Here is a 14,737-nt window from a genome sequence, read left to right as displayed (position 1 = left end):
AAGGTTCGAGTTTCGAGACCTCCCGGGAGTGGTGTGTTGCTTTTTTCTTTGCGCTGATAGCTTTGAAGATATGTTCTGATGGTGGTGAGAGTGGAGCAGGACTGTCTCCGTGGCGCAATTGGCTAGCGCGATTGGCTCTTAACCGAAAGTTTGGAGGTTCGAGCCCTTCCGGGAGTGGTGTGTTGCTTTTTTCTTTGCGCTGATAGCTTTGAAGATATGTTCTGATGGTGGTGACAGTGAAGCAAGACTGTCTCCGTGGCGCAATGGGCTAGCGCGATCGGCTGTTAACCGAAAGGTTGGAGGTTCGAGTCCTCCCGGTGGCGGTGCGGCGCTTTTTCTTTCTTTGGGGCGATAGCTCTGAAGAAATGGTCTGACGGTGGTGAGAGTGGAGCACGACTGTATCTGTGGCGCAATTGGCTAGCGCGATCGGCTGTTAACCGAAAGGTTGGAGTTTCGAGCCCTCCCGGGAGTGGTGTGTTGCTTTTTTCTTTGCACTGATAGCTTTGAAGATATGTTCTGATGGTGGTGAGAGTGGAGCAGGACTGTCTCCGTGGCGCAATTGGCTTGCGCAATCGGCTGTTAACCGAAAGGTTGGAGGTTCGAGCCCTCCCAGGAGTGGTGTATTGCTTTTTTCTTTGTGGTAATAGCTTTGAAGATATGTTCTGATGGTAGTGAGAGTGGAGCACGACTGTCTCCATGGCGCAATTGGCTAGCGCGATCGGCTGTTAACCGAAAGGTTGGAGTTTCGAGCTCACCCGATGGTGGTGCGGCGCTTTTTTTTCTTTGTGGTGATAGCTTTGATGATATGTTCTGATGGTGGTGAGAGTGGAGCAGGACTGTCTCCGTGGCGCAATTGGCTAGCGCGATTGGCTGTTAACCGAAAAGTTGGAGTTTCGAACCCTCCCGGGAGTGGTGTGTTGCTTTTTTCTTTGCACTGATAGCTTTGAAGATATGTTCTGATGGTGGTGAGAGTGGAGCATGACTGTCTTCGTGGCGCAATTGGCTTGCGCGATCGGCTGTTAACCGAAAGGTTGGAGGTTCGAGCACCACCCGGTGGTGGTGCGGCGCTTTTTTTTCTTTGCACTGATAGCTTTGAAGATATGTTCTGATAGTGGTGAGAGTGGAGCAGGACTGTCTCCGTGGCGCAATTGGCTTGCGTGATCAGCTGTTAACCGAAAGGTTGGAGGTTCGAGCTCTCCCGGTGGTGGTGCGGCGCTTTTTTTTCTTTGGGCTGATAGCTTTGAAGATATGTTCTGATGGTGGTGAGAAGGGAGCAAGACTGTCTCCGTGGCGCAATGGGCTAGCGCGATCGGCTGTTAACCGAAAGGTTGGAGTTTCGAGCCCTTCCGGGAGTGGTGTGTTGCTTTTTTCTTTGTGGTAATAGCTTTCAAGTTATGTTCTGATGGTGGTGAGAGTGGAGCAGGACTGTCTCCATGGCGCAATTGGCTAGCGCGATCGGCTGTTAACCGAAAGGTTGGAGTTTCGAGCCCACCCGGTGGTGGTGCGGCGCTTTTTTTTCTTTGGGCTGATAGCTCTGAAGAAATGTTCTGACGGTGGTGAGAGTGGAGCAGGACTGTCTCCGTGGCGCAATTGGCTAGCGCGATCAGCTGTTAACCGAAAGGTTGGAGGTTCGAGCCCTCCCGGTGGCGGTGCGGCGCTTTTTCTTTCTTTGGGGCGATAGCTCTGAAGAAATGGTCTGACGGTGGGGAGAGTGGAGCACGACTGTCTCTGTGGCGCAATTGGCTAGCGCGATCGGCTGTTAACCGAAAGGTTGGAGGTTCGAGCCCACCCGGTGGTGGTGCGGCGATTTTTTTTCTTTGGGCTGATAGCTCTGAAGAAATGGTCTGACGGTGGTGAGAGTGGAGCACGACTGTATCTGTGGCGCAATTGGCTAGCGCGATCGGCTGTTAACCGAAAGGTTGGAGTTTCGAGCCCTCCCGGGAGTGGTGTGTTGCTTTTTTCTTTGCACTGATAGCTTTGAAGATATGTTCTGATGGTGGTGAGAGTGGAGCAAGACTGTCCCCGTGGCGCAATGGGCTACCGCGATCGGCTGTTAACCGAAAGGTTGGAGTTTCAAGCCCTCCCGGGAGTGGTGTGTTGCTTTTTTCTTTGCGCTGATAGCTTTGAAGATATGTTCTGTTGGTGGTGAAAGTGGAGCAGGACTGTCTCCGTGGCGCAATTGGCTTGCGCGATCGGCTGTTAACCGAAAGGTTGGAGTTTCGAGCCCTCCCGAGAGTGGTGTGTTGCTTTTTTTCTTTGTGGTAATAGCTTTTAAGATATGTACTGATGGTGGTGAGAGTGGAGCAGGACTGTCTCCATGGCGCAATTGGCTAGCGCGATCGGCTGTTAACCGAAAGGTAGGAGTTTCGAGCCCACCCTGTGGTGGTGCGGCGCTTTTTTTTTTTTGGGCTGATAGCTTTGAAGATATGTTCTGATGGTGGTGAGAGCGGAGCAAGACTGTCTCCGTGGCGCCAAGGGCTAGCGCGATCGGCTGTTAACCGAAAGGTTCGAGTTTCGAGCCCTCCCGGGAGTGGTGTGTTGCTTTTTTCTTTGCGCTGATAGCTTTGAAGATATGTTCTGATGGTGGTGAGAGTGGAGCAGGACTGTCTCCGTGGCGCAATGGGCTAGCGCGATCGGCTGTTAACCGAAAGGTTGGAGTTTCGAGCCCTCCCGGTGGTGGCGCGGCGCTTTTTTTCTTTGGGGTGATAGCTCTGAATAAATGTTCTGACGGTGGTGAGAGTGGAGCAGGACTGTCTCCGTGGCGCAATTGGCTAGCGCGATCGGCTGTTAACCGAAAGGTTGGAGGTTCGAGCCCTCCCGGTGGCGGTGCGGCGCTTTTTCTTTCTTTGGGGCGATAGCTCTGAAGAAATGGTCTGACGGTGGGGAGAGTGGAGCACGACTGTCTCTGTGGCGCAATTGGCTAGCGCGATCGGCTGTTAACCGAAAGGTTGGAGGTTCGAGCCCACCCGGTGGTGGTGCGGCGCTTTTTTTTCTTTGGGCTCATAGCTCTGAAGAAATGTTCTGACGGTGGTGAGAGTGGAGCAGGACTGTCCCCGTGGCGCCATTGGCTAGCGCGATCGGCTGTTAATCAAAAAGTTGGAGGTTCGAGCCCGCCCGGGAGTGGTGTGTTGCTTTTTTCTTTGCGCTGATAGCTTTGAAGATATGTTCTGATGGTGGTGAGAGTGAAGCAAGACTGTCTCCGTGGCGCAATGGGCTAGCGCGATCGGCTGTTAACCGAATGGTTGGAGTTTCGAGCCCTCCCGGTGGTGGTGCGGCGATTTTTTTTCTTTGGGCTGATAGCTCTGAAGAAATGTTCTGACGGTGGTGAGAGTGGAGCAGGACTGTCCCCGTGGCGCCATTGGCTAGCGCGATCGGCTGTTAACCAAAAAGTTGGAGGTTCGAGCCCTCCCGGGTGGGGTGTGTTGCTTTTTTCTTTGCGCTGATAGCTTTGAAGATATTTTCTGATGGTGGTGAGCGTGGAGCACGATTGTCTCCGTTGCGCAATAGGCTAGCGCGATCGGCCGTTAACCGAAAGGTTGGAGGTTCGAGGCCACATGGTCGTGGTGCGGCGCTTTTTTTTCTTTGGCATGATAGCTTGAAATATATGTTCTAGAGCAGGACTGGCTCCGTGGCGCAATTGGCCAGCGCGATCGGCTGTTAACCAAAAAGTTGGAGGTTCGAGCCCTTCCGGGAGTGGTGTGTTGCTTTTTTCTTTGTGCTGATAGCTTTGAAGATATGTTCCGATGGTGGTAAATGTGGAGCGCGACTGTCTCCGTGGCGCAATTGGCTAGTGCGATCGGCTGTTAACCGAAAAGTTGGAGGTTCGAGCCCACCCGGTGGTGGTGCGGCGCTTTTTTTTCTTTGGGCTGATAGCTTTGAATATATGTTCTGATGGAGGTGAGAAGGGAGCAAGTTTGTCTCCGTGGCGCAATGGGCTAGCGCGATCGGCTGTTAACCGAAAGGTTCGAGTTTCGAGCCCTCCCGGGAGTGGTGTGTTGCTTTTTTCTTTGCGCTGATAGCTTTGAAGATATGTTCTGATGGTGGTGACAGTGAAGCAAGACTGTCTCCGTGGCGCAATGGGCTAGCGCGATCGGCTGTTAACCGAAAGGTTGGAGGTTCGAGCCCACCCGGTGGTGGTGCGGCGCTTTTTTTTCTTTGCACTGATAGCTTTGAAGATATGTTCTGATGGTGGTGAGAGTGGAGCAAGACTGTCCCCGTGGCGCAATGGGCTACCGCGATCGGCTGTTAACCGAAAGGTTGGAGTTTCAAGCCCTCCCGGGAGTGGTGTGTTGCTTTTTTCTTTGCGCTGATAGCTTTGAAGATATGTTCTGTTGGTGGTGAGAGTGGAGCAGGACTGTCTCCGTGGCGCAATTGGCTTGCGCGATCGGCTGTTAACCGAAAGGTTGGAGTTTCGAGCCCTCCCGAGAGTGGTGTGTTGCTTTTTTTCTTTGTGGTAATAGCTTTTAAGATATGTACTGATGGTGGTGAGAGTGGAGCAGGACTGTCTCCATGGCGCAATTGGCTAGCGCGATCGGCTGTTAACCGAAAGGTAGGAGTTTCGAGCCCACCCTGTGGTGGTGCGGCGCTTTTTTTTCTTTGGTCTGATAGCTTTGAAGATATGTTCTGATGGTGGTGAGACCAGAGCAAGACTGTCTCCGTGGCGCAAAGGGCTAGCGCGATCGGCTGTTAACCGAAAGGTTCGAGTTTCGAGCCCTCCCGGGAGTGGTGTGTTGCTTTTTTCTTTGCGCTGATAGCTTTGAAGATATGTTCTGATGGTGGTGAGAGTGGAGCAGGACTGTCTCCGTGGCGCAATGGGCTAGCGCGATCGGCTGTTAACCGAAAGGTTGAAGTTTCGAGCCCTCCCGGTGGTGGTGCGGCGCTTTTTTTCTTTGGGGTGATAGCTCTGAATAAATGTTTTGACGGTGGTGAGAGTGGAGCAGGACTGTCTTCGTGGCGCAATTGGCTTACGCGATCGGCTGTTAACCGAAAGGTTGGAGTTTCGAACCCTCCCGGGAGTGGTGTGTTGCTTTTTTCTTTGGGCTGATAGCTTTGAAGATATGTTTTGATGGTGGTGAGAAGGGAGCAAGACTGTCTCCGTGGCGCAATGGGCTAGCGCGATCGGCTGTTAACCGAAAGGTTGGAGTTTCGAGCCCTTCCGGGAGTGGTGTGTTGCTTTTTTCTTTGTGGTAATAGCTTTCAAGTTATGTTCTGATGGTGGTGAGAGTGGAGCAGGACTGCCTCCATGGCGCAATTGGCTAGCGCGATCGGCTGTTAACCGAAAGGTTGGAGTTTCGAGCCCACCCGGTGGTGGTGCGGCGCTTTATTTTCTTTGGGCTGATAGCTCTGAAGAAATGTTCTGACGGTGGTGAGAGTGGAGCAGGACTGTCTCCGTGGCGCAATTGGCTAGCGCGATCGGCTGTTAACCGAAAGGTTGGAGGTTCGAGCCCTCCCGGTGGCGGTGCGGCGCTTTTTCTTTCTTTGGGGCGATAGCTCTGAAGAAATGGTCTGACGGTGGTGAGAGTGGAGCACGACTGTCTCTGTGGCGCAATTGGCTAGCGCGATCGGCTGTTAACCGAAAGGTTGGAGGTTCGAGCCCACCCGGTGGTGGTGCGGCGCTTTTTTTTTCTTTGGGCTCATAGCTCTGAAGAAATGTTCTGACGGTGGTGAGAGTGGAGCAGGACTGTCCCCGTGGCGCCATTGGCTAGCGCGATCGGCTGTTAACCAAAAAGTTGGAGGTTCGAGCCCTCCAGGGTGGGGTGTGTTGCTTTTTTCTTTGCGCTGATAGCTTTGAAGATATTTTCTGATGGTGGTGAGCGTGGAGCACGATTGTCTCCGTTGCGCAATTGGCTATGGCGATCGGCCGTTAACCGAAAGTTTGGAGGTTCGAGCCCACCTGGTGGTGGTGCGGCGCTTTTTTTTTCTTTGGGCTGATAGCTTGAAAGATATGTTCTAATGGTGGTGAGAGTGGAGCAGGACTGTCTCCGTGGCGCAATTGGCCAGCGCGATTGGCTGTTAACCGAAAAGTTGGAGGTTCGAGCCCTCCCGGGAGTGGTGTGTTGCTTTTTTCTTTGTGCTGATAGCTTTGAAGATATGTTCCGATGGTGGTAAGAGTGGAGCGCGACTGTCTCCGTGGCGCAATTGGCTAGTGCGATCGGCTGTTAACCGAAAGGTTGGAGGTTCGAGCCCACCCGGTAATGGTGCGGCGCTTTTTTTTCTTTGGGGTGATAGCTTTGAAGATATGTTCTGATGGATGTGAGAAGGCAGCAAAGTTGTCTCCGTGGCGCAATGGGCTAGCCCGATCGGCTGTTAACCGAAAGGTTGGAGTTTCGAGCCCGCCCGGGAGTGGTGTGTTGCTTTTTTCTTTGCGCTGATAGCTTTGAATATATGTTCTGATGGTGGTGAGAGCGAAGCAAGACTGTCTCCGTGGCGCAAAGGGCTAGCGCGATTGGCTGTTAACCGAAAGGTTCGAGTTTCGAGACCTCCCGGGAGTGGTGTGTTGCTTTTTTCTTTGCGCTGATAGCTTTGAAGATATGTTCTGATGGTGGTGAGAGTGGAGCAGGACTGTCTCCGTGGCGCAATTGGCTAGCGCGATTGGCTGTTAACCGAAAGTTTGGAGGTTCGAGCCCACCCGGTGGTGGTGCGGCGCTTTTTTTCTTTGTTCTGATAGCTTTGAAGATATGTTCTGATGGTGGTGAGAGTGAAGCAAGACTGTCTCCGTGGCGCAATGGGCTAGCGCGATCGGCTGTTAACCGAATGGTTGGAGTTTCGAGCCCTCCCGGTGGTGGTGCGGCGATTTTTTTTCTTTGGGCTGATAGCTCTGAAGAAATGTTCTGACGGTGGTGAGAGTGGAGCAGGATTGTCCCCGTGGCGCCATTGGCTAGCGCGATTGGCTGTTAACCGAAAGGTTGGAGTTTCGAACCCTCCCGGGAGTGGTGTGTTGCTTTTTTTCTTTGCACTGATAGCTTTGAAGATATGTTCTGATGGTGGTGAGAGTGGAGCATGACTGTCTTCGTGGCGCAATTGGCTTGCGCGATCGGCTGTTAACCGAAAGGTTGGAGGTTCGAGCACCACCCGGTGGTGGTGCGGCGCTTTTTTTCTTTGCACTGATAGCTTTGAAGATATGTTCTGATAGTGGTGAGAGTGGAGCAGGACTGTCTCCGTGGCGCAATTGGCTTGCGTGATCAGCTGTTAACCGAAAGGTTGGAGGTTCGAGCCCACCCGGTGGTGGTGCGGCGCTTTTTTTTCTTTGGGCTGATAGCTTTGAAGATATGTTTTGATGGTGGTGAGAAGGGAGCAAGACTGTCTCCGTGGCGCAATGGGCTAGCGCGATCGGCTGTTAACCGAAAGGTTGGAGTTTCGAGCCCTTCCGGGAGTGGTGTGTTGCTTTTTTCTTTGTGGTAATAGCTTTCAAGTTATGTTCTGATGGTGGTGAGAGTGGAGCAGGACTGTCTCCATGGCGCAATTGGCTAGCGCGATCGGCTGTTAACCGAAAGGTTGGAGTTTCGAGCCCACCCGGTGGTGGTGCGGCGCTTTATTTTCTTTGGGCTGATAGCTCTGAAGAAATGTTCTGACGGTGGTGAGAGTGGAGCAGGACTGTCTCCGTGGCGCAATTGGCTAGCGCGATCGGCTGTTAACCGAAAGGTTGGAGGTTCGAGCCCTCCCGGTGGCGGTGCGGCGCTTTTTCTTTCTTTGGGGCGATAGCTCTGAAGAAATGGTCTGACGGTGGTGAGAGTGGAGCACGACTGTCTCTGTGGCGCAATTGGCTAGCGCGATCGGCTGTTAACCGAAAGGTTGGAGGTTCGAGCCCACCCGGTGGTGGTGCGGCGCTTTTTTTTTCTTTGGGCTCATAGCTCTGAAGAAATGTTCTGACGGTGGTGAGAGTGGAGCAGGACTGTCCCCGTGGCGCCATTGGCTAGCGCGATCGGCTGTTAACCAAAAAGTTGGAGGTTCGAGCCCTCCAGGGTGGGGTGTGTTGCATTTTTCTTTGCGCTGATAGCTTTGAAGATATTTTCTGATGGTGGTGAGCGTGGAGCACGATTGTCTCCGTTGCGCAATTGGCTATGGCGATCGGCCGTTAACCGAAAGTTTGGAGGTTCGAGCCCACCTGGTGGTGGTGCGGCGCTTTTTTTTCTTTGGGCTGATAGCTTGAAAGATATGTTCTAATGGTGGTGAGAGTGGAGCAGGACTGTCTCCGTGGCGCAATTGGCCAGCGCGATTGGCTGTTAACCGAAAAGTTGGAGGTTCGAGCCCTCCCGGGAGTGGTGTGTTGCTTTTTTCTTTGTGCTGATAGCTTTGAAGATATGTTCCGATGGTGGTAAGGGTGGAGCGCGACTGTCTCCGTGGCGCAATTGGCTAGTGCGATCGGCTGTTAACCGAAAGGTTGGAGGTTCGAGCCCACCCGGTGGTGGCGCGGCGCTTTTTTTTCTTTGGGGTGATAGCTTTGAAGATATGTTCTGATGGATGTGAGAAGGCAGCAAAGTTGTCTCCGTGGCGCAATGGGCTAGCCCGATCGGCTGTTAACCGAAAGGTTGGAGTTTCGAGCCCGCCCGGGAGTGGTGTGTTGCTTTTTTCTTTGCGCTGATAGCTTTGAATATATGTTCTGATGGTGGTGAGAGCGAAGCAAGACTGTCTCCGTGGCGCAAAGGGCTAGCGCGATCGGCTGTTAACCGAAAGGTTCGAGTTTCGAGACCTCCCGGGAGTGGTGTGTTGCTTTTTTCTTTGCGCTGATAGCTTTGAAGATATGTTCTGATGGTGGTGAGAGTGGAGCAGGACTGTCTCCGTGGCGCAATTGGCTAGCGCGATTGGCTGTTAACCGAAAGTTTGGAGGTTCGAGCCCACCCGGTGGTGGTGCGGCGCTTTTTTTCTTTGTTCTGATAGCTTTGAAGATATGTTCTGATGGTGGTGAGATTGAAGCAAGACTGTCTCCGTGGCGCAATGGGCTAGCGCGATCGGCTGTTAACCGAATGGTTGGAGTTTCGAGCCCTCCCGGTGGTGGTGCGGCGATTTTTTTTCTTTGGGCTGATAGCTCTGAAGAAATGTTCTGACGGTGGTGAGAGTGGAGCAGGATTGTCCCCGTGGCGCCATTGGCTAGCGCGATTGGCTGTTAACCAAAAAGTTGGAGGTTCGAGCCCTCCCGGGTGGGGTGTGTTGCTTTTTTCTTTGCGTTGATAGCTTTGAAGATATTTTCTGATGGTGGTGAGCGTGGAGCACGATTGTCTCCGTTGCGCAATTGGCTAGCGCGATCGGCCGTTAACCGAAAGGTTGGAGGTTCGAGCCCACATGGTCGTGGTGCGGCGCTTTTTTTTTCTTTGGGCTGATAGCTTGAAATATATGTTCTAGAGCAGGACTGTCTCCGTGGCGCAATTGGCCAGCGCGATCGGCTGTTAACCAAAAAGTTGGAGGTTCGAGCCCTTCCGGGAGTGGTGTGTTGCTTTTTTCTTTGTGCTGATAGCTTTGAAGATATTTTCCGATGGTGGTAAGAGTGGAGCGCGACTGTCTCCGTGGCGCAATTGGCTAGTGCGATCGGCTGTTAACCGAAAAGTTGGAGGTTCGAGCCCACCCGGTGGTGGTGCGGCGCTTTTTTTTCTTTGGGCTGATAGCTTTGAATATATGTTCTGATGGAGGTGAGAAGGGAGCAAGTTTGTCTCCGTGGCGCAATGGGCTAGCGCGATCGGCTGTTAACCGAAAGGTTCGAGTTTCGAGCCCTCCCGGGAGTGGTGTGTTGCTTTTTTCTTTGCGCTGATAGCTTTGAAGATATGTTCTGATGGTGGTGACAGTGAAGCAAGACTGTCTCCGTGGCGCAATGGGCTAGCGCGATCGGCTGTTAACTGAAAAGTTGGAGTTTCGAGCCCTCCCGGTGGTGGTGCGGCGCTTTTTTTTCTTTGGGGTGATCGCTCTGAATAAATGTTTTGACGGTGGTGAGAGTGGAGCAGGACTGTCTCCGTGGCGCAATTGGCTTGCGCAATCGGCTGTTAACCGAAAGGTTGGAGGTTCGAGCCCACCCGGTGGTGGTGCGGCGCTTTTTTTTCTTTGCACTGATAGCTTTGAAGATATGTTCTGATGGTGGTGAGAGTGGAGCAAGACTGTCCCCGTGGCGCAATGGGCTACCGCGATCGGCTGTTAACCGAAAGGTAGGAGTTTCAAGCCCTCCCGGGAGTGGTGTGTTGCTTTTTTCTTTGCGCTGATAGCTTTGAAGATATGTTCTGTTGGTGGTGAGAGTGGAGCAGGACTGTCTCCGTGGCGCAATTGGCTTGCGCGATCGGCTGTTAACCGAAAGGTTGGAGTTTCGAGCCCTCCCGGGAGTGGTGTATTGCTTTTTTTCTTTGTGGTAATAGCTTTTAAGATATGTACTGATGGTGGTGAGAGTGGAGCAGGACTGTCTCCATGGCGCAATTGGCTAGCGCGATCGGCTGGTAACCGAAAGGTTGGAGTTTCGAGCCCACCCTGTGGTGGTGCGGCGCTTTTTTTTCTTTGGGCTGATAGCTTTGAAGATATGTTCTGATGGTGGTGAGAGCGGAGCAAGACTGTCTCCGTGGCGCAAAGGGCTAGCGCGATCGGCTGTTAACCGAAAGGTTCGAGTTTCGAGCCCTCCCGGGAGTGGTGTGTTGCTTTTTTCTTTGGGGTGATCGCTCTGAATAAATGTTTTGACGGTGGTGAGAGTGGAGCAGGACTGTCTCCGTGGCGCAATTGGCTTGCGCAATCGGCTGTTAACCGAAAGGTTGGAGGTTCGAGCCCACCCGGTGGTGGTGCGGCGCTTTTTTTTCTTTGCACTGATAGCTTTGAAGATATGTTCTGATGGTGGTGAGAGTGGAGCAAGACTGTCCCCGTGGCGCAATGGGCTACCGCGATCGGCTGTTAACCGAAAGGTAGGAGTTTCAAGCCCTCCCGGGAGTGGTGTGTTGCTTTTTTCTTTGCGCTGATAGCTTTGAAGATATGTTCTGTTGGTGGTGAGAGTGGAGCAGGACTGTCTCCGTGGCGCAATTGGCTTGCGCGATCGGCTGTTAACCGAAAGGTTGGAGTTTCGAGCCCTCCCGGGAGTGGTGTGTTGCTTTTTTTCTTTGTGGTAATAGCTTTTAAGATATGTACTGATGGTGGTGAGAGTGGAGCAGGACTGTCTCCATGGCGCAATTGGCTAGCGCGATCGGCTGGTAACCGAAAGGTTGGAGTTTCGAGCCCACCCTGTGGTGGTGCGGCGCTTTTTTTTCTTTGGGCTGATAGCTTTGAAGATATGTTCTGATGGTGGTGAGAGCGGAGCAAGACTGTCTCCGTGGCGCAAAGGGCTAGCGCGATCGGCTGTTAACCGAAAGGTTCGAGTTTCGAGCCCTCCCGGGAGTGGTGTGTTGCTTTTTTCTTTGCGCTGATAGCTTTGAAGATATGTTCTGATGGTGGTGAGAGTGGAGCAGGACTGTCTCCGTGGCGCAATGGGCTAGCGCGATCGGCTGTTAACCGAAAGGTTGGAGTTTCGAGCCCTCCCGGTGGTGGTGCGGCGCTTTTTTTCTTTGGGGTGATAGCTCTGAATAAATGTTTTGACGGTGGTGAGAGTGGAGCAGGACTGTCTTCGTGGCGCAATTGGCTTACGCGATCGGCTGTTAACCGAAAGGTTGGAGGTTCGAGCCCTCCCGGGAGTGGTGTTCTGCTTTTTTCTTTGCACTGATAGCTCTGAAGAAATGGTCTGACGGTGGTGAGAGTGGAGCACGACTGTCCCCGTGGCGAAATGGGCTAATGCAATCGGCTGTTAACCGAAAGGTTGGAGTTTCGAGCCCTCCCGGGAGTGGTGTGTTGCTTTTTTCTTTGCACTGATAGCTTTGAAGATATGTTCTGATGGTGGTGAGAGTGGAGCAGGACTGTCTCCGTGGCGCAATTGGCTTGCGCGATCGGCTGTTAACCGAAAGGTTGGAGGTTCGAGCCCTCCCAGGAGTGGTGTGTTGCTTTTTTCTTTGTGGTAATAGCTTTGAAGATATGTTCTGATGGTGGTGAGAGTGGAGCGCGACTGTCTCCATGGCGCAATTGGCTAGCGCGATCGGCTGTTAACCAAAGGTTGAAGTTTCGAGCCCACCCGATGGTGGTGCGGTGCTTTTTTTTCTTTGTGGTGATAGCTTTGATGATATGTTCTGATGGTGGTGAGAGTGGAGCAGGACTGTCTCCGTGGCGCAATTGGCTACCGCGATTGGCTGTTAACCGAAAGCTTGGAGTTTGGAACCCTCCCGGGTGTGGTGTGTTGCTTTTTTCTTTGCACTGATAGCTTTGAAGATATGTTGTGATGGTGGTGAGAGTGGAGCACGACTGTCTCCGTGGCGCAATGGGCTAGCGCGATCGGCTGTTAACCGAAAAGTTGGAGTTTCGAGCCCCCCGGTGGTGGTGCGGCGCTTTTTTTTCTTTGGGGTGATCGCTCTGAATAAATGTTTTGACGGTGGTGAGAGTGGAGCAGGACTGTCTCCGTGGCGCAATTGGCTTGCGCAATCGGCTGTTAACCGAAAGGTTGGAGGTTCGAGCCCACCCGGTGGTGGTGCGGCGCTTTTTTTTCTTTGGGGTGATCGCTCTGAATAAATGTTTTGACGGTGGTGAGAGTGGAGCAGTTCTGTCTCCGTGGCGCAATTGGCTTGCGCAATCGGCTGTTAACCGAAAGGTTGGAGGTTCGAGCCCACCCGGTGGTGGTGCGGCGCTTTTTTTCTTTGCACTGATAGCTTTGAAGATATGTTCTGATGGTGGTGAGAGTGGAGCAAGACTGTCCCCGTGGCGCAATGGGCTACCGCGATCGGCTGTTAACCGAAAGGTTGGAGTTTCAAGCCCTCCCGGGAGTGGTGTGTTGCTTTTTTCTTTGCGCTGATAGCTTTGAAGATATGTTCTGATGGTGGTGAGAGTGGAGCAGGACTGTCTCCGTGGCGCCATGGGCTAGCGCGATCGGCTGTTAACCGAAAGGTTGGAGTTTCGAGCCCTCCCGGTGGTGGTGCGGCGCTTTTTTTCTTTGGGGTGATAGCTCTGAATAAATGTTTTGACGGTGGTGAGAGTGGAGCAGGACTGTCTTCGTGGCGCAATTGGCTTACGCGATCGGCTGTTAACCGAAAGGTTGGAGGTTCGAGCCCTCCCGGGAGTGGTGTGTTGCTTTTTTCTTTGCACTGATTGCTCTGAAGAAATGGTCTGACGGTGGTGAGAGTGGAGCACGACTGTCCCCGTGGCGAAATGAGCAAATGCAATCGGCTGTTAACCGAAAGGTTGGAGTTTCGAGCCCTCCCGGGAGTGGTGTGTTGCTTTTTTCTTTGCACTGATAGCTTTGAAGATATGTTCTGATGGTGGTGAGAGTGGAGCAGGACTGTCTCCGTGGCGCAATTGGCTTGCGCGATCGGCTGTTAACCGAAAGGTTGGAGGTTCGAGCCCTCCCAGGTGTGGTGTGTTGCTTTTTTCTTTGTGGTAATAGCTTTGAAGATATGTTCTGATGGTGGTGAGAGTGGAGCGCGACTGTCTCCATGGCGCAATTGGCTAGCGCGATCGGCTGTTAACCAAAGGTTGGAGTTTCGAGCCCACCCGATGGTGGTGCGGCGCTTTTTTTTCTTTGTGGTGATAGCTTTGATGATATGTTCTGATGGTGGTGAGAGTCGAGCAGGACTGTCTCCGTGGCGCAATTGGCTACCGCGATTGGCTGTTAACCGAAAGCTTGGAGTTTCGAACCCTCCCGGGAGTGGTGTGTTGCTTTTTTCTTTGCACTGATAGCTTTGAAGATATGTTCTGATGGTGGTGAGAGTGGAGCACGACTGTCTCCGTGGCGCAATTGGCTAGCGTGATCGGCTGTTAACCGAAAGGTTGGAGGTTCGAGCACCACCCGGTGGTGGTGCGGCGCTTTTTTTTCTTTGCACTGATAGCTTTGAAGATATGTTCTGATAGTGGTGAGAGTGGAGGAGGACTGTCTCCGTGGCGCAATTGGCTTGCGTGATCGGCTGTTAACCGAAAGGTTGGAGGTTCGAGCCCACCCGGTGGTGGTGCGGCGCTTTTTTTTCTTTGGGCTGATAGCTCTGAAGAAATGTTCTGACGGTGGTGAGAGTGGAGCAGGACTGTCTCCGTGGCGCAATTGGCTAGCGCGATCGGCTGTTAACCGAAAGGTTGGAGGTTCGAGCCCACCCGGTGGCGGTGCGGCGCTTTTTCTTTCTTTGGGGCAGTAGCTCTGAAGAAATGGTCTGACGGTGGTGAGAGTGGAGCACGACTGTCTCTGTGGCGCAATTGGCTAGCACGATCGGCTGTTAACCGAAAGGTTGCAGGTTCGAGCCCACCCAGTGGTGGTGCGGCGCTTTTTTTTCTTTTGCTGATAGCTCTGAAGAAATGTTCTGACGGTGGTGAGAGTGGAGCAGGACTGTCCCCGTGGCGCCATTGGCTAGCGCGATCGGCTGTTAACCAAAAAGTTTGAGGTTCGAGCCCTCTCGGGTGGGGTGTGTTGCTTTTTTCTTTCCGCTGATAGCTTTGAAGATATTTTCTGATGGTGGTGAGCGTGGAGCACGATTGTCTCTGTTGCGCAATGGGCTAGCGCGATTGGCCGTTAACCGAAAGGTTGGAGGTTCGAGCCCACCTTGTGGTGGTGCTGCGCTTTTTTTCTTTGGATGATAGCTTGAAAGATATGTTCTAATGGTGGTGACAGTGGAGCAGGACTGTCTCCGTGGCGCAATTGGCCAGCGCGATCGGCTGTTAACCGAAAAGTTGGAGGTTCGAGCCCACCCGGTGGTGGTGCGGCGCTTTTTTTCTTTGGGCTGAT

The 14,737-nt window shown here is 52.9% G+C and overlaps 3 non-coding genes across 3 annotated transcripts; all 3 read left to right on the top strand.

Annotated features, from left to right (window-relative positions):
- The first annotated feature begins 2,752 nt into the window (after positions 1-2,752).
- TRNAN-GUU (transfer RNA asparagine (anticodon GUU)) lies at positions 2,753-2,826 on the top strand. Its single transcript has one exon. It is a non-coding gene; the product is annotated as a tRNA-Asn (tRNA).
- Positions 2,827-5,384: 2,558 nt separating this feature from the next.
- Positions 5,385-5,458, top strand: TRNAN-GUU (transfer RNA asparagine (anticodon GUU)). The gene has a single exon. It is a non-coding gene; the product is annotated as a tRNA-Asn (tRNA).
- Positions 5,459-7,595: 2,137 nt separating this feature from the next.
- Positions 7,596-7,669, top strand: TRNAN-GUU (transfer RNA asparagine (anticodon GUU)). The gene has a single exon. It is a non-coding gene; the product is annotated as a tRNA-Asn (tRNA).
- Positions 7,670-14,737: the final 7,068 nt, after the last annotated feature.

The sequence above is a fragment of the Rhipicephalus microplus genome, chromosome 4, assembly GCF_043290135.1.
Source record: "Rhipicephalus microplus isolate Deutch F79 chromosome 4, USDA_Rmic, whole genome shotgun sequence".
Lineage (NCBI taxonomy): Eukaryota > Metazoa > Arthropoda > Arachnida > Ixodida > Ixodidae > Rhipicephalus > Rhipicephalus microplus.
This window is presented reverse-complemented; position numbering and strand designations above follow the sequence as displayed.